The following is a 19,144-nucleotide window of genomic DNA, read 5'->3' on the forward strand; positions in this document are numbered from 1 at the left end:
AACATTCCCACAAAGGATGCCTATAGAGTAGCATAATGATGAGAACGAGCAGTGAGCCAGTTTATGATGGTGTGCAAATAGTAGGAATATACCAGGGAGAAAACAAAACAAACAGAAACAACAGGGAAGGGAAAGTGTGAATGCTCAAGCAGGAGAGTTGGTCAAATGGAGTCATAAGTGCATAGTGAAAGTCAGAGAGGAGTCATGAATAAGGGAAAGAGAGAGACAGGAGAGAGGTCCTCACATCATCATGGTAAGAGGCAGGAGAGTCCGGTCTGAATTTCCTCTTCGTCATTAAAGAGAAGAAATGAGGCATAGAGGGTAGAGGGACCAATATATTGAAGTGAACAATGGAGTGATCAGAGGAGAGGTCGGAGGAGGACAGTGAATTGGAGACAAAGACACGGTCGAGAGAGCACAGTAAAGGTGCAAATTGAGCACAGCCAAGGGGTGCACACTTACCAATTATGCAATTGATGAGGGAACACAATGGGGAAATGGAGGGGTTGCTCCTGGGGGTAAGGACATCATTGAACTCTGCACTGTGTAACCACTGCACAGTTACATCAGGAGAAGTCCACAGGGAAATAGGATCAGGGGTATGTGATGTACTCAGGTGAGGGGCATATGGGGCATTGGGATAAGGGACAGGGGTAGTGGGTAGAGAGGGTAGTGTAGCACGGTGTGAACAATACAATAGCCATTTTTTTAATATAGGCCTCAGGTAAGTAAAACTTTTTCCTTTCGCAGCTGCAGGCCCAATCTACGAAGTGGACATGGATTTCTCGGCACTCAGCCTAAATCGGTGTTCTGGAGAAATGTTGCAAGTTGATGTTACCTAGGAGAACGTGTCTGCAGTGGAAGGGGACCAGTAGATACTTGGCAGGCCAGTGAGCTAGGCACCAAGGTGCTTGGTGGGAATTTGAAGGCAATTAGAAATTAAATACAGTCAAATACAACTCAACCATAGTTGGGTACAGGGTTTTAAATCGCCCTTGGCAGGTGAACATGGACCGCGGGGTGGCCTATTGGCAAGATTCTGTGTGAATGCCCCCCTTTTGCCAAGCTCAGGTTGTCTTGTGTATTCGATGAAAACTGTCCAACGACAGATGAATAAAGCTCCAGTGGTCAGCACAATCATGTAATCCACAAAGGGTAGTGTTGTACAGTGGGGTCAAGGAATGCTTGAACCAATTACAATACTTCAATGTATGTCTGGATATTCTTTCAGTGCACATTCTTGTCTACTACCCTGGTCCAGAGTGTGGGGTTTCCTTGCATTTTCGGCATATCTGGATATAGGGGACCTGCACAGTCCCACCAATCAGGTCTCGTAAGATGTTCTAAAATGTTTCAAATGTTGTGCAGGCAAATTATGTTGTTTATGTATAAAAACTTTGCTTGCTGTGGGCGACATTGACAGCTCACTTCATGCAGTTCAGTTCCACAGGGCTGTCTGAACCGTGCTTTCTCAGCTGTTACCTGGGCCTTAATAAATTGTGCTACTTTTGTGCTTGGTGAATGCTCCTTCTTGGATTACTTTGGTGTTCCAGTTGTTACTTGTCTTGGAGGACCCCTGGTACAAGAGTTCCACTCAGAGTGGGTAGGTTGGTCGTGGACGGAGTATATTGAATGGTCTGATAGGAGGGATTTTTGTTCAAGGCAGGTAGCTTCAGAGGGTTTAGGAAGATTAAAGTCCCCCATCATGACAATGGAGACTCAAGGAAAAGGGTGAGATCAGGGAAAAAAGGTGTTGAGAGGACCAAGGGGATGATAGAGAGCCAGAACTGTGAGAGGAGTAGGAGTGACAAGTTGTTTAGTGGCATTGTCAGGAGAGGAAGAGTTGATGTCAGAAGGAGTTAGAGGGGAAGTTTGAAGGGTCTCCTTGATCAGGAAGCCCACACTGCCACCTCTCCAAACTAGTCAGGGATAGTGGGAGTAGGTACCACAGTCAGGTACCACAGTCAGTATTTAGAGCATCTAGTGCAGCAGAGTCATGAGGGGAGATCCAGGTTTCTGTGATAGCAAGAAGTGAAAGTTGAGGGAGATTACAGGCATCTTAACTATGCAAGGGGCTACACCCTGGTTGGTTTCTCAATAACTATTTATTGTAATGTTTGTTCCTGGGCTGAATCCTGATAACCCTATGCACCGTCAGAGGGTCCTGCCTGCAAACCGAAGCTCCTTGGGCCTACAACATCTAAGACACTGCCTGCCAGTGTAGAAGCCATCTGGAACACTGTTTCCGGCTCCCAGTGGCCATGTGACACACAGTATCCCTTATTCAGTCTAGCCAGGCCTGGACATTTGCAGTTAAAAGCCAAAAGCAGCAAGCACAGCTGTTTGGGCCTGGCATGGCTGGAAATGGCCTAGGGACCAACCCCTGCTCAAGCCTGAACTTCGCAAACCTCACCCTTTTCCTGACTTCTGCTTCCATGCATAGGAATCTGTCTATTCAATGACTATCCATTAACAGTGGAGCTTATGTGACCTCACAGGACCAAGGATTATTGTTGTTTCAGGTCTGTTAATTGTCATTTAGTTACATATAGCACCATTGTAGCCCAGCTCATAACTTTCACCAGCCCCTTCTGAGTCAGCAATGCACCCCTTCTATTTCCGCTCACCAACCTATTCTCCTTCTCTCTTTCTTCATTGTATGCACTTGCCTTTCTCCTTCTGTTCACACTTCTCATTCCTCCATAACATTCATCCTCAACTTGGTGCAATTTATGTCACTCTGTGGTATGCCCTATTCCTCCTTTCCCCCTACACCCAGTCCATTCAAATAAGACATCCCTGTGGTCCCAGGATCTCCAACCTCATGTATCCCTCTTATAAACCGCAGAATATCTGCTCCTGCGACTCTCTCACTTGGCCTCAGGAAAGCACAATCCCTCTGCCACAATTCTTTCTACATCTCTGACCACTTCAACTCTTATCCATCGTCCTTAGATTTGAAGGAGCCTGGTCCCAACATGACACAAAATAAGATCAAATAAGGATGCACTCCAGAAGGGAATGAGACCAGGAGATAGATTGCAAGTTCAACAAACTTTATATAAAGATGTGCACGCAGACAACTCTGCTGCCCTGGAGTGCTCTGCCAAATATTACATGAGCAGCACATTATAAAGGGAATAATCGTCACAGGTGACATCCTATTGCGAATGCCATTTGAGAGAGACAATTGGGTTGTGTCATCATTACTATATAGAAATGTAAAGGGTCTGGTTGGCTCTAGGATTGGAACCTGCCCATGCTAAGCACCATTTATAGGTTGGAAGGTTTGTTCTGGTGTCGCAAGATCACAGGAGTGGTTAGGGGTTTAGCCAGGACCCCAATTTGGTGCGTATGAGAGGTGGGTTTACTCCTGGTTATCTTGTCTGATTCGGTATCAATAATCCTTCTAACACGGTAGTTAGTGCGATACAGGTTCGCTTTTATTGATGGTTTATGAAAGATTCCACTTGATACAATGATTAGTGTGTAGAACACTGTTATGGCATTTTATGCCTTGGTGCGGTCAGCCGACACGTGTTTCAACCCAAACGGGTCTTTCTCAAGGCAAGTATGTCATGCTGCGGTCCCTGGGTGGGGTTCTTGTTTTATTGTGGGTGGCTGTCCTTATGGCAGTCTAGCTCCTATTGGGCTCTTCGTCCGAGTAGTGTCTGTGATGCGTTGCTCCCTGCGGCTTCAGGGAGCAACGCATCACAGACACTACTCGGACGAAGAGCCCAATAGGAGCTAGACTGCCATAAGGACAGCCACCCACAATAAAACAAGAACCCCACCCAGGGACCGCAGCATGACATACTTGCCTTGAGAAAGACCCGTTTGGGTTGAAACACGTGTCGGCTGACCGCACCAAGGCATAAAATGCCATAACAGTGTTCTACACACTAATCATTGTATCAAGTGGAATCTTTCATAAACCATCAATAAAAGCGAACCTGTATCGCACTAACTACCGTGTTAGAAGGATTATTGATACCGAATCAGACAAGATAACCAGGAGTAAACCCACCTCTCATATATAGAAATGTAGGCACTGATCACATAGGATTGGCTGTTGCTTGGGCATCACTCCCGCAGCACGTGGGTCAGCTGGGCTCATCTTCACAGGGTGAAGGTCGAACTCTGTTCACAAGACATTATACTTCTAACTTATCTAAACTACATAATGAGGCATGGGGCCATTATTTAGATGGAGGAGGCTGTAAAATGTGGACTGATATATGTACATTCAAACCCATGCTTTTATGGGTGGCATGGGTACCTCGTCTAAGATGTCTTGTCTTCAAGACTTTTATTCGTGATTTGTTCCCCTTTGGTGCCTCATGTTTCAAATGAGTGGATGGATGGTTGTTGGTTTTACAGGAGGATATATGGTCACACTGGATTAGGTATATGGTGGGCAATTGAGGGAGGTCCAGAGGGGTAGGGTTATCCAGCAGTTACTGCAAAGAGGGAGAGTGAGGTCTGTGGGTAAAGGGTCTGTAAGCTGTAACTTCTAAAGGTGGAGGTTGAGGTGGCACAGTGTTAGGCAGAATCCTGTGCAGTGCCCTTAGGGACCACTACACACAATTAAGACTGCAGGTGGCAATACAAGTTTTACCTTTGGTACAAGCCTGTACTACTATGTTAAAGTGGTAGCAGTAGTGGAGCAGCCAGGCTTATCTCAAGAGTATATGAGCAGTAGCAGAGATTACACAAAGGGATCATAATTACTGTGACTCAAGCAAACACTGACTCAAGGTTTCAGGTAAAAAAATATAAGTACATTTATTTTTTAAACCATTCGTTATAAACACAACACTTCTTTTAATTCAAAACCACACGTAAAATATACTACAACCAACCAATTCATTTTGGTAACTCTAACTCAAGGTAAGTACCCTGCGTTTCAACGGACCGGTGTTATTAAACAAAAGACGTTACCGGGAATACACTTGTGATCACTTTTTGACAGTTCGGTCTTACTAACGAAAGGCGTATCCACGGCAAGAATTGTTACCAGGGCAAAAGCACACTTAGCACCTGGGTTAACCAGAGAGAGTTGGGGCAAAAATCACAGACAATACTTTTGTCAAGGCAGATAGAATCAGAGGGCACTCATAGACAGAAACTCAAGAGTCAATAGGCCGGAGCCAGTGTCAAGTGGAACCGGGTTCCTGTTGTCAAGGATCACACGGTCGGATAGTTCGAGATTCAACGTTGCCAGGAGTACTTAGATATTGTCAACAGAGGAAGCTAAAGTTATAAGAAGGAGGGAAGACAAGGGCAATCCTTGGAGATGAAGAAAATGGATTCACCCTAATTCCTCAAGCAGAGCACAGTACCTTATTCAGTGGCGAAGCTGGTGCCCTGGCAGTTGTTCCTGTTGGTTTCCTGCAGACCCACGGTTCCTGGAGCTTCGAGGCGAAGGAGGACATCTGGAGGGGTCTGCATCACACAGGGATGAAGCCGGCAGCAGCGACGATGAATAAAAGGTGCGCTCCTTAAAAACAGGAGAGGCTCTTCAGATGGCTATCCGGACCACTACAGCAGTGTGCAGCGATTTCGACCAAGAAGAGGATCCTCTGGCTGTGGAAGATGAGCTGGTTATCCCCACCAAGCTCAAGGGAAGAAGACTCCGGACTGGATCTTCTCTGGTCATCGAAGGGTAGATAGCTCGGACCTGCAGCAGGGCTTCACCGGGATGGGGTCGTTGCAGCTGCCGTCTTCTTCTCCGCTTCTCTTCGGTTCCTTGTAGTTCCAGTGGCGACTCTCTGACTTCTAGCCCAAGAGACCTGCCTTTTATGCGAAAGTCCCCCATAACACAGCTTGGCTATCAATCACGCAGCAGGGGAGTTGTCCGGCCTGGACAACCACCTCAGCCAATCATGGCAAAGTGTGACTTGGGTTTCCTAGGATACCCGGCGCAGGGGGTGACTACACCCCTCCCTCACATTCAGGCCACCTAGACACCCAGGCGCCTGGAGGAGGGCTTCTGAGCAGAAGCCCGCCGAAAGATGGTCAACAAAGGAGGCAAACATGGTTTGCCGCACAAAGTAAAACACAAGAAGGACTTTAACAAAAAGAAATGCCAAATAAACCCTACCGGAGCCAAAAGAAAAAGTATTTGGTCAAGCGGGTTTAAGTTCGAGGCTAATATAGCCTAAAGCAATACCACGTTTATATAGTATAATCGCGAGAGAAAAGTTAGGGTAGATACCACTGCCACCAGCCAAGTCTAAATGTAAAAAGAGCAAAACAATGCTCTAGGAGGTACAGATACAAAGTGATACGAAGTAACCCTTTCCAGTACTCCATGGAAGATGGGGTGTACTGGATCTGTGGTAAATTGACTAGGTAAGGTTAATGGCAACTTTACCCTTTTCTAGGGGACTTTAGTCAGCCCCAGAAATGGAGTTGGTGGGAAGTCTAAAAGACAACCCTGTGTCACTGCACTGAAGGTGCTGTGTAACACACACAAGAAGGGGACGACTGAAGTGGTGTACTTCAGAGTCCACAATCCTAAATACAGGTAAAAGACACATGGCAAAACATGGGTAAGAGTGGGGGAAAAGCTCAAACTCCTACCAAGTGAAACAAATAAACTCCAGAAGTCCAGCAAAGCTGCTGGGGGACTCACTAGGTGAGGGAAATTAGCCATAAAAAGAGAATTCTCCCTAACACACAGGCAGGTTTGTGGAGACGGATGGACGCGCAGGCCAGAGCTTGCGCCGGTCACACACGGGGCAATGAGTTCAGAGAAAGAAAGAAGGATACTGAGTATGAGCAACAATACATGGCCAAGCGCTTCCGTGTGAAATGGGTCTGAGCAGAGCTGCTAGGGGGAGGAGGAGGGGGTTGGCTGGGCTCACTGTACACGGCGTTGGGCAGAGGGAGAGATGGCTTTTGTGAAATCATTGCACAGCCTAGAAAAAGATGGCGTTTTAGGGTGGCACAAAATGGAGTCTGTGTGTCTCCACAAATGGCTTTGTTTACCGTCTTTTGTGTGGTTACATTAAGGCCAAATTATTAGAATTGACAAACAAACGTGGGGACGTCTCCCTCCATCCGGAAAAACACGAGATCCATTTCATGTAGGAATGTCAGGGGGGTCTGAAAAGACCTTTCATCCCTTACATTTCCCCATTTCGTTACTATTAAAGTAACACATACCTCTGATTACTGTTTCTGCGTTCTCCTACTTTCTTTACTGCTGCATCCCATGCTGGAGTACCTTTTATTGGCACCCATGCACGGCATACATGTCTCAAGCTTTCACCCCTCCTAGCATATTCTTCAAAAGTGCACGTCATATAAATACAACCCCCATCCCCAGCCAGGTCCACCCATACATCCTGATGGTTTTCTAAGTCTTGGGGCTCATCAATGGTTCTATGCCACAGATTATCCACTGTATCTCCTGTGTCATATACTGTGGTGATGCAGTATTTAGGTTCATTATTTTCACCTGTTTGTACTTGTGCTTCCCTAGTATCGTGAGGCACCTTAGTTTGGTAACCGAATGTCACCAGCATCACAGCACTACTAGGAATTGCTTTTGCACAACATCAAACCCCTACCTGGCACACACAGAAAATCAGCAGCAGGAAAACAATGATAGGGACCAGCATCTTCATTGCAGTCCCAAGCCATGATGGTACCCAGTTGAAGACTGTGTCAAACCAATCACTGGGTTGCACTCCTCCTTCCTTCTTCATTCTCACCCCGAGGTCGTGTCATGCAGCAATTAGATGTGATAGTGTCCCATTGTCGGAATCTGAAGAAGGTATGAAAGTGCAACATTTCTGCAAACACCTCATCCCATTGCTGTGAGAAGGTCTAGGACATATCGGTCTTGCATTGTTATCAACCGCAGGGCTCTGAGTTCCACCTTGATGACGCTGAACCCTTCTTCAGTGGCGTTGGCCAGTTGGATCAGCTCCCATCTGACTAACTGGAGCCATTTGGCATTTGCTCGAGCTTGAATACTTGGTATCCGTGATGCAAAAAATGTCTCTGTTGAGTTGAAGAGTTTGTATGGTCAGGTATCTGCACCAGGAGGTCAGAATATTTTCGAGAGAGGTAGTTGGATGCTCTCTTTTTGCGCGATACCTGACCTTGCAGTCGGTCTTCTGTCAGTTCATTAAAGATGGGGGGTTCTTGTTTTGTTGACTGAGGTGCCGGCGACAGTCCAGTGGGCACCCTCTCCCCCTGGACATGACTTTCCGGGATCACCATCACAGCAGAATGCATCGATGCCAGAGCACAATTGCCTCTCCATGATTGCGGGAGATGCAAATATGCCCGGTTGCCACATATCCAATAATTGTCCATCAGAGCAGCAGTTCCTTATCGCATATCAGGAATGATGAGTGTTCTATTGCAATGTTTGTTTGATCCCAGGGCCACCTTTCCTTCTCCATGAAAGCATAGTTCAAATGTATCTTCATGCATTATTTTGATTGGTTTCTCGAGAGCTGTGATCCAAGTAAGTTTTGTGATGTGTTTCGACCATATTCCTGCACAGGTATCTTCCATCAACTTTAGTCTGTCCTCTGTCTACCCGTGTAGTGCTTCATCCTTGCACACCACTGTTGCATCATGCCACTTGCTTTCAGTAAACATAGTCCCCTTGATTTAAAAAGATGGCTCCTTAAAACATGTTGCACCTTCTTGTCTTTTCTTGCATAGCTTTTCCTCAAGAGGTTGCAATTGCTATTTTACTGTGTGTGCCTGGAAGGTACTTTGAATTCTACGCAATGCAATATGAAGGAGACAATGGGCTTCCACTATGGGGGTTTCCTGCAGCACCAAAACTTTAGGTGTTCCTGGTGCCTGAGGAATCAGAGAACACAAATAACAACTTTCTTTGGTGGCCTGTTTACCAGTGGTGCTCATATCTGAGTACTATTTGTTAGATTGCTCTGGGTGATGGGGGTCTTCAATTGCATCTAATCCCAAGCAATGATTGGCATCATATTTATGCTGTTGTATTCCCCTTTTACTTCTTCCTTTCGCCCCTGGGCCACCATTGACATACATTGCATACTGAAGATGAATAGGAAAATATCTGTGTTCAACAGTTCCTGCACAGGTAACTTCCATCAGCTTTAGTCTGTCCTCTGTCTGCCCATGTAATGCTTCATCCTTGCACATCACTGTTGCATCATGCCACTTGATTTCAGTAAACATAGTCCCATTGATTTAAAGAAATGGCTCCTTAAAACATGTTGCACCTTCTTGTCTTTTCTTCCATAGCTTTTCGTCAAGAGGTTGCAATTGAAATTTGACTGTGTTTGCCTGGAATGTACTTCAAATTCTATGCAATGCAAGATTAAGGAGACCCTGGGCTTCCACTATGAAGGTTTCCTGCAGCACCAAAACTTTAGGTGTTCCTGGTGCATGAGGAATCGGAGAACACACATAACAGCTTTCTTTGGTGGCCAGTTTACCAGTGGTGCTCATATCTGAGTACTATTTGTTAGATTGCTCTGGGTGACGGATGTCTTCAATTGCATCTCATCCCAAGCCATGATTGGCATTATATTTATGCTGTTGTATTCCCCTTTTACGTCTTCCTTTTGCCCCTAGGCCACCATTGACATACATAGCATACTGGAGATGAATAGGAAAATACCTGTGTTGAAAAGTTCCTCGTAATTACTATTATATTTCCAATACTGCTTGATTGGAGCACTAGCTTGTGTTGTAGCTCGGGGCATAGTACGCATAAATTCAACACTTGAGGTAGGATGTAAAGGAATGTGTGGTGCTGCAAATGCTTCTGCAGTTGAATTGTCATTATTATACATGTATATTATATCACCACACACATTCATAATAGTCAAGTCATGCACGAAAGGGGTAATTGTATGGTTCTTATGTAACGTGGTGAGATTTGCAGAAATATTGTGGTCCCATATACATTTTACTCAGTCCTAAATTAGCTTAGTGCCTTCTTGTATTAATTTTCCTCCTCCACCCCTTCTTTTATATTGTCAATTATAAAATACAAGCTCCAATAATAACCCAAACACAGTAATATAATGGGCAATACTATTGCTACAAAATACAATCCACAATTATAGGAATAAGACCTAGTGGCACTAACTTTGTCCCTACTGCTATCTAAATCTCTTCTATCTGTATTCAGAGCGCTCGTCTCAGCCATTGTTGCTCCTATTGAGTGGAATAAAAGTGGGTTAAGTACATATTCAGTTCTTATGCTACTGTCATATTCATTGAGATGTGAGAGAGAGAGAGCAAGAGAGAGAGGAGTATCCAGTTACACATTATACATTTTCATTATTTACATTCTCCAGTTTCCATCTGCAATTGCAAAGGTGAAAGTAGTGTGTAGTACTCCTATTGACATTAATGCGTCTTACACTTTCTTACATCCCTGTTGAGTTTCTCTCCTTAAGGCACTGCTACTTTATGTTCCTCTGGCACTACTGTCTATGGTGCTACACTGTCAGCGCTTTCCTAATGTCAGACAGATGGATCCAATATTTCAGGCCCTTTACTTTCATCGCTGAAGCAGTACAATATTTCAATTCATAAGAGCCGTGAAATCTTGGAGAGTTCCATATCCTGACAAAACTGCGGACATATACTAGCTCCCCTGGCATAGGTTGTGTTGCAGGATTATCTGTTGCTGCTGTTATTGTGTCAGTCTCATTATTCTGTGAAAGGGTTGCGCCATTTGCTTAGCAATGCTTCTTACTGCTCTTGTTAACTGCATTAAGTACTCTTTGAACTCTTCCCCCAGGATTGTTGCTGTTTTATGGGCATCTGACACTGTCCTCACTGGAGAAAGTTGGGTTTGCATGTGCTTTCCCATCACTATTTTGTGCGGTGACAAGTGGTGGTCATTGCTAAGTTGTGTGCAGATTTGTAACAGTGTCAAACATAGGCAATACAAGCAATTTTTCTTGAGGGTGTGGCACAATTTCCATAATCTGCTCTTAAGGAGTCCGTTGATTTTCTCATCAAATCTGTTTGCTTGCCGGTAATAAATTGAGCACATTTTGTTTTTTATTCCTAATAGTGCAGTTACTTTCTTGAATAGGTCATTAATGAATGACATCACATATCCCCAAACCTGGGAACACTTCTCTTACCAAAAATATTGCAGCGCATTTCGCGTCTGGGTGTGCACAAGGTCCAGCTTCCACCCAAAGTGAAAAGGGGCAGACCACCACTATTTAGTATTGTGATCCATTGCACTTTTCTCCCATGTCCACATAATCAATGGGCAGTTCACGGAAAGGTCCAATGAGGCGGGGCCATGTTCTTCACAATGTTCAAAGTGTCATTCCTGAGCTATATGTTTGACAAGTTATACATTCTATTGACATTTTGGTTAGATATTCTTGGAGGTTTGGAACAAACCAATCCTCTTGAATGTCTGCTGCTATGTGCTGCTTCGTGGTGAGGGCGGGACATGCAATTATTGCAGTGCTATTTGGAATAACTCTACAGGCATCCCTACCTTTGCCGTTGCATCTGTCTCCATATTAGGTCTGTAGGTGATTGCGTGAAATCCCTCTTTAACCATTAAAGCTGTTCTATTGGGGTGCCCTCTTTTGTAACTCTATCACCTGCGCTATCGGCAATGCATTAGACCCATCATCTTTTTGTCCCTCCACTTTACTTTTCTACATGCATTCGGTAGGTAATGTTTTTATGAAAAATGCTGCCTTTTTAGCCGTGGCTTCTGCTGCTGTGGTTCCTAGTGAGGTTCTGTCACTGTTGTTCGTATGGGCCTAGCATTTTACTAGTGCTACTGCTGATGGTTCTGCAAGCGCCTTTATTATTTTGTTTAAAAGTTCAGCGTGTTGTACTGGGGACCCATCTGCTCTTCCGAACCCCCTTCTTCTCCATCTAGACATCCCAGCGTGTACCATAGTGGTTACATATGCTGAGTCTGACTACATTGTCACTGCACAACCTTTAGCTGCAGGAGTGCTTCTATCAGGGCCACCAATTCGGCAGCTTATGCTGAATAGTGCATGGGCAAGCATTTTTGTACCAGTATTTCATATTCTCCCTCTTCCAATTTCACCACTGCTGATCCCACATGTTTTTTACCTGTTTCCGGACAAATTGAAGCTGATCCATCTACAAAATACACTTCTGCTTCATTCAATGCATTTTCGCTAGCTTTTAGAATGTCATTTCCTTCCCCCTCATATGTGGCACAATCATGACTCTGCATGTCTTCTACTGTGCATGGGTCTGTTAGAAAAGTGGCTGGATTTACTGTTTTACAATGCACAACATGAATGCTTGGGCTTGAAATTATTATCTCGTATGCTATTGCTCTCTGCGTTGTTAGGGTGGATTTGGATCGCTTAAATATTGCGAACAGGGAATGTTCACAAACAAGGTGACAGAACATCCCATCAAGATGGTGGAACCTTTTTCAATGGCAAAGGCAGGTGTGGCAAGAGCCTGTTCGCAAGCAAAGTGCCCTTGCATCACAGAATCAAGAGTGCCGCTGTAACATGCCAGTGGCTTGTGTCCCAATTATGTCTTTTGTGTCAGTACTGCAGTCATTAATTTTCCATCAGAATGGGAAAACATGTAGAATTCCTGGTCATTATTGGGGATAGCAAGGACGGATGTTGTGCAAATCAGGTCCTTTAGCGTGGTGAAGGCAGTGTGCATTTCAGGTGCCCACATTATTGTTTTTTTTTCTTTCTGTGCTTCATTCAGCCTTTGTAGTAACGGCTTGGTGCAAGCTGCATAGTCTAATATCCATGCTTGACAAGAATTACATATGCCAAGGAATTTTTGCATGTGTTTCACTGTGTGTGGCCTGGGTGTCGCTTTTACTGTTGCAGCCATAGCGGGGATTATTCTTTTTCAATCTTTTGAGATCAATTGTCCCAAATACAATACTTGCAAGACAATATTGGAGTTTGTTTTTGTCTTCCTTGTACCCTATTTGGGCTAACAAGGTTAGTAGCTGGATGGAATCCTTTTTGCACATGTCTTCTCCCTCACTACATACTAGCAGGTCATCCACATACTATATTATTGTGCTCTGTACTGTAATGTTGCCATGGTCATCATGCAGTATTCTGTTGAAAATACTAGGGCTTTCGCAGTACCCCTGGGGCAATCTACAATGTTCGTACCTTCTCCCTCTTAAGGAAAAGGCTGTCCGGTATTGTGAAACTGGGGCATGGAGAAAAAGGCATTTTTCAAATCCACCACAGTAAAATGGGTTGCCTTCTTTGGGATAGTGCACAAGATGGACGCCGGGTTTGGAACAAGAGGAAATTCTTTCTGGACAATATCATTATGGGGCAAAGGTCCTGCAGCATCCTCCATGTCCCCCCCCTTACTTTTTTTTATCAGATACATTGCAGTATTGCATGGGGAGTTTGAAGGTACGATGATACCTTGCTGGAGTAGTGCGTGTATTGTTTCTTGTATTCCTTCCTCTGCTTCTCTCGATAAAGGGCAATGTTTTACCCTAGGCAACACAACTCGGCTTTATTTTTCTTCTTTTGGGGGTCACTTCTTGTAATAACCCTACATCATTGGGGTTAGTTTCCATATATTTGACGGTACCTGCTGTAAATCCATATTGCAAAATGACGGTGTTGCATTGACAACAGTCATGAGAGGGTTTGTAACCCGTCTGTTTTGTACCATTATGTCACAGGGCATGCAAACTTCCATTATTATTTCTCCATCATGGTCATCATCAGTGAACAACTCCTTGTCTGTCAAATCGTGCAAGGCATTATTTAGGTCTATGCATAGCACTGTTTATCATTCATACCCATGCATGTCCAGTCCAATTGCCACAATATGTTCTGCTGACACCTGCACCCCCTGCAAGTCTACTGAGAGCACTGTACCAGGTAGTATGTCGGGGTGTTGATGCAGGGCAAAAACAAAATTGGATGGTACTCTCCAATCTTTCCGTGTTATCTCTGGCACTACTCATGCCAATACCTGTATGCAATATACAAACATATCTGTATTGGTGCAAATTCCTCATACTGCTGTTTCATTTGCTATTGTTTGCATGATTGACATTGCCTGTAGGGGGCACATGCCGGGTTTAGAACATACCATGCCCCTTTCTGTGAATGCAATGGGCATATTGAGTTTACTGATAAGATCCCTTCCCAATACATTTACAGGCGAGTCTTCATGGTACAGTAGGGGTGCTCTCACTGTTCTGCCCCCTATCTTTACATCCATATCTTTAGCATAAGGAACCGTGACCACAGCTCCAGAGAATCCCTGAATCTTGAGATATTTGTCAGATAACGGGAATTTGCCATCACATAGACATGATTTGTCCGCCCCGAGTCCGCTATAAAGATGAACTGCTTGTTTCCTAACTCTGCCCCCACCAGTGGTTCCTCGTCTGGGCGTAAGGTAGTGGATAGGACTGGACATGCAAGCGCTCTCTGGGGACTGTCCTAGTCTGGCTGAATGTCTGTTCCGGGGCATGAAAAATCGTTGTCACCAAGCATACATGCTCCCCGGAATTGTGCTGGTGCACCATTTGCAGTTGTAACAAAGGGGTTGGCTGTCATTTGGTTTTGATGCGTAAGACGTGTTTGCATGTTTTGCAGTGCTTGTCTAAGAATGTTGGGTGTTGCAGGGTAGCTCCCATCTTTTTGTTCATCCTGTACATATCCCCCCATAGTCAATCCACAGGGGCTACCTGGATGCGGGTGCCCATATTGATATCTCTGATTACTTTAATAGTTAGTCACAGGACGGGTACGACATTCCCTTGCAAAGTGACCCCACCTCCCACATGACCAACATGTACCCTGTCCTAATCCCCTAAATCCTTGCACTCCATACCATCCTCTGCGTTGCCCTCTGTACCCACCTCTTCCTCTTGCAGACCTTCCCTGCCATTGGGGTCCAGTGTATTGCTCCTCTCTTCCCCATTGCTCCTGGCATTATCTGCCTATGGGGATGCCATTCTGCTCTGTAATGCTACTGTTCCCTCCCCCTCTTCTCCCTGCCATTCTTGGGGCAGTACTGCGGTTAACACTGCAACCTTCACTAACTTGCTCTGTAGCAACTTTGCTTCATTTGCTAATCTTCTTTGTGCTATTTCTTTTTCTCTCTCTTTGATCCGCCTACAATGGTGTACTATGATGCGCTGAATTCTGGCCAACCTTTGGCTTTTATCCCAAGCCATTTTATCAAGGGCCTTCTGTACCTCCTTTGGGAGGCCTTTTTTGATAATGAAGTAGTCAGGGAGGTGGATTGGTCCCAGGCTGTACCCGTCTCTGCCCGCCACATATCCTGCATTCAAAGAATGAACTGTGGAGCCTCTTTACTCGTCACCCATACTGCATTGCATAACAGAATGTAGATCTGGGGTGTCAGGGAAGGTCCTAAGCAGTGCATCCCACACCTGTGCTCTTACATTATTAAAGGATGGCCTGTCATATCTATCAATCCCCATTGTCACAGCCGGGAACCCTGCCTTCACACATACCCCACCTGCTTGGTCACTCACTGCCTATACCAAGAGGCTTTTTATATCCCCAATTGCTAGGGGGACCCCCACTCTGTTTTTCTCAAAGGCGTATATCTATTTTCCCGCCCCCCTGAGAAGACCCCTCCTCTGGCCCCTCCCCTTTCACTTCTGTAAGCCATTGCCCATGATATTTCTTTATTTTGTCACTGTAGAGAGGGAGGTGCTTACAAATATGTGCAAGTGGCGTGTCTAAGGTGCTTCAATTTTCCTTTCAAGTGTCTGCGCCTACATGCTTGTAGCACTAGCCTTCAACCTTCGATACTATAGTTGTGATTTCAATTTTCATAAATGAATCAATTACTTATGCATTTCAATAACAAACCAACAAACGCACAAAAACATTTAACCAATTGACACAACAGACCGACAAATTATATCGACAGCATGGAACATATGCTCGGGAGGACAGCTCGGGGGCAACGGACTAGCCTTGGAAGCAAGACGATGCAGAGCAACACAGGTTCGATCCCCGGGTCCGCGCTTAGAAACCTCTGGGTATTAAGCGTGTTATAAATAACCAATTATAAATTATAAAACCTTAAAATCTGTTGCATATTCCTCAGCCCTTTGTTAATTAAGAATCTATTTCCCTGCCCCCATTCAACATTCACATCATTTCCGCCCCTCCTGTGCCTTCCTCCAGAAGATTATAGATCCCTAAAAAGAAGATCTACTGCTATATTCCAGAGCCCTCTAAATATATGGTGCTCCTACTTTACCCTTGTCTCCACTTAAATTCCTGCACTGGTGAGGACAGTGCTATGCAGCGCCACCTTCCACCCCCTTTCACAGCTAGATTCCCGTATCTCCTCTTTCATCACCTTATTCAATTAAAATCCTAATGGCCATAGAAGAAGAAACAATCTCTTTAAATTCACCAATCACTCTATTCACCCATACACAACCCAACCCATAATGCTGTTCCCTTAATTAAATCTGCTCCCTACCCTTCACCCTTCCCACCTTTAATTTTTCTCGCAATCAATACTCGCATGTCCATGGTATTCCGAGAGCCTCCATTCGCGGTCTAACCTGAAGGGGGCCCGTGGCAGGCCCTGCCCCGCTCCAGTGAGCAGTTGGGTATTCGCACAACCGGGACCCACAGAACCTGCTCAGGTGCGTATGCTTTTTGTAGACGTGTGCAAGCCGTAGGTGGCGTTTGGCCCTCCTGGGGAAGCCCTGGATCTCACTGCAAATTACGGGGCCATCAAGAAATATAATGTCGGCAGGTCAACACTTTGAATGCGCCTGGTTCCAGCAAGACACAAAACAAGACCAAATAAGGATGCACCCCAGTAAGGAATGAGACCAGGAGATAGATTGCAAGTTGAGCACATTTTATATAAAGTTGTGCACGCAGAGAACTCTGCTGCCCTGAGAGCGCTCTACCAAATATTACATGATCAGCACATTATAAAGGAAAAAATCATCACAGGTGAATACTATAAAGAAATGTAGGCACTGACTGCCTAGGATTGACTGTTGCTTGGGCGTCACTCCCGCAGCATGTGGGTCAGCTGGGCTCATCTTCACAGGGTGAAGGTCGAACTCTGTTCACAAGATGTTATACTTCTTAATAATCTTAACTACACAGTGACCATTGACATGCAAAAAATTATGTTTTTTTAAAATATTTGAATCGACAAACAAACATGGGTAACGTCTCCCTCCACCCAGGCAAACACGAGATCCATTTCATGTGGGAATTTCAGGGGGGTCTGAAAAGACCTTTCCTCCCTTACACATTCAAACAAGGTGCAAGGGTCGCCCAGCTATTTTCTGCACAATATCACTTATAGAAGTGCTAGGGAAGAGTTATGCAAAAAAAGTGTTGTTCCAGAGGTAATAATCTTGGTTGGAGGATGAACACAATGTCCAGGAAGGCTTCAAAAGGAAGGTGGAGAAAATGTGCATTTATTAATCAATAAACATGTCATTTTAAAAGACGGTACATTATATATGTAATTTGTTGATTTAGTACTGGTTTTGATAGTGCTTCTAGGCCAGTTTTGTCGGACTCGCCTATCTGAATGTGGGTCCTGGAAAACCGTCATGATGCAATAACACATTTGCAATTAGACAATTATGCAGTAGTGTAAAATGTGTTGGGTGGTGAGACATCTAATACTTTCTCCATTACTCAGGGAGATTGCTTGCGGATACATTAATGGCATTGCTGTGAAATTACTAGATTACTAGGAGATACCACAAACAAGACTGAAGGGGCGAGGGGGGGAATGCAGTGTTTTCCTATTCGCGGATAATTTTTTTATGATTATTTAGGCATCTGTGTTTACAGAAATGGTATTTGGAAAGTTCAAATCTTAAAGAGAGAGACTTTACCTGAGCTGCAGCTGCACATTAAATTGTAAGGGTACATGAGAACAGATATACCAACCCCCCAATTTAAGTTTATTCTGCCTAGTGTCAGACTGCTGCCATTCATCCCGCTGAAATCTGGGGTACACAAAAGACTAAAAACCGAGCACAAGCTGAAAATAAAATTCCCAATTACTGACACATCTCAGGAGGGTACAACGATTGCCTAAAAACTCTCAGGTCGATTCATGGAATTAATGTGCGCTGCTGAAAATATTGGCACAAGCGTGCGAAAACGTGCGATTCGCAGTGAAAGTGTGAAAATCGCAGTGCAAGTGCGAATATCGCAGGAAAACCAGTGCACATCTATTCATGGAAGTCCGGGTGCGAGTAAAATCTGGGATGTGCGCTGAAAAAGTGCGCGGCGAATGCCGGCGCACAGGTCATCTAACAGCGTGCGCTAAGGCCACAGCGAAAGCGCACATAGCGCGGCGCACATAACAAAAGTAGGCGGAACACGGAGCTTGACACGCAGAATGGGGAACAACTTGTGAAAATGTGGGCGTCACGGGGGAAGTACAGAAGGCAAGTGCGCGGAACGCCCACACGCTCGCCTACAACACGTATTCATGGAATCGAATAGGGCAAAACAGCGCACGGGCAAAGACGCGCACAGGCCTAAATACGTCCGCCACACGAAGGCAGGCGGTCGCGTCCCTGCGCATGAAAAAAATGTGCGCCAAAATGTGCGCCCACAAAAACCAGGTATATACAGCTATGTAGAATGTCCCATACTGTGGGCCTCTAGGACAAATAACGTGCAAAGGGGTATGCGACAAACTCGGACACCCGCTGTGTGAAAAATAGTGTGTGCATGTATTTCGGGGGTGCGCAGGAAGTTCTACACGCTATTTGCCCTGGGGGAGCTGGGCACGTGTATTACAGGGGTTCGCGTGAAGTATCTCACGCGATAGGCCTTGGTCGAGCGGGGTACGTGTAAATCTGGGGTTCGCGTGAAGTTTCACACGCGATAGGCCTTGGTCGAGCGGGGTACGTGTAAATCTGGGGTTCGCGTGAATTGTCACACGTGATAGGCCTTGGTCGAGCGGGGTACGTGTAAGTCTGGGGTTCGCGTGAAGTATCACATGCAATAGGCCTTGGTCGAGCGGGTTACGTGTAAATCTGGGGTTCGCGTGAAGTTTAACATGCGATAGGCCTTGGTCGAGCGGGGTACGTGTAAATCTGGGGTTCGCGGGAAGTTTCACACGCGATTGGCCTGGGTACGTGTATTTC

Source organism: Ambystoma mexicanum, chromosome 7q (genome assembly GCF_040938575.1).
Source record: "Ambystoma mexicanum isolate Mex_15411 chromosome 7q, UKY_AmexF1_1, whole genome shotgun sequence".
In the NCBI taxonomy this organism is placed as follows: domain Eukaryota; kingdom Metazoa; phylum Chordata; class Amphibia; order Caudata; family Ambystomatidae; genus Ambystoma; species Ambystoma mexicanum.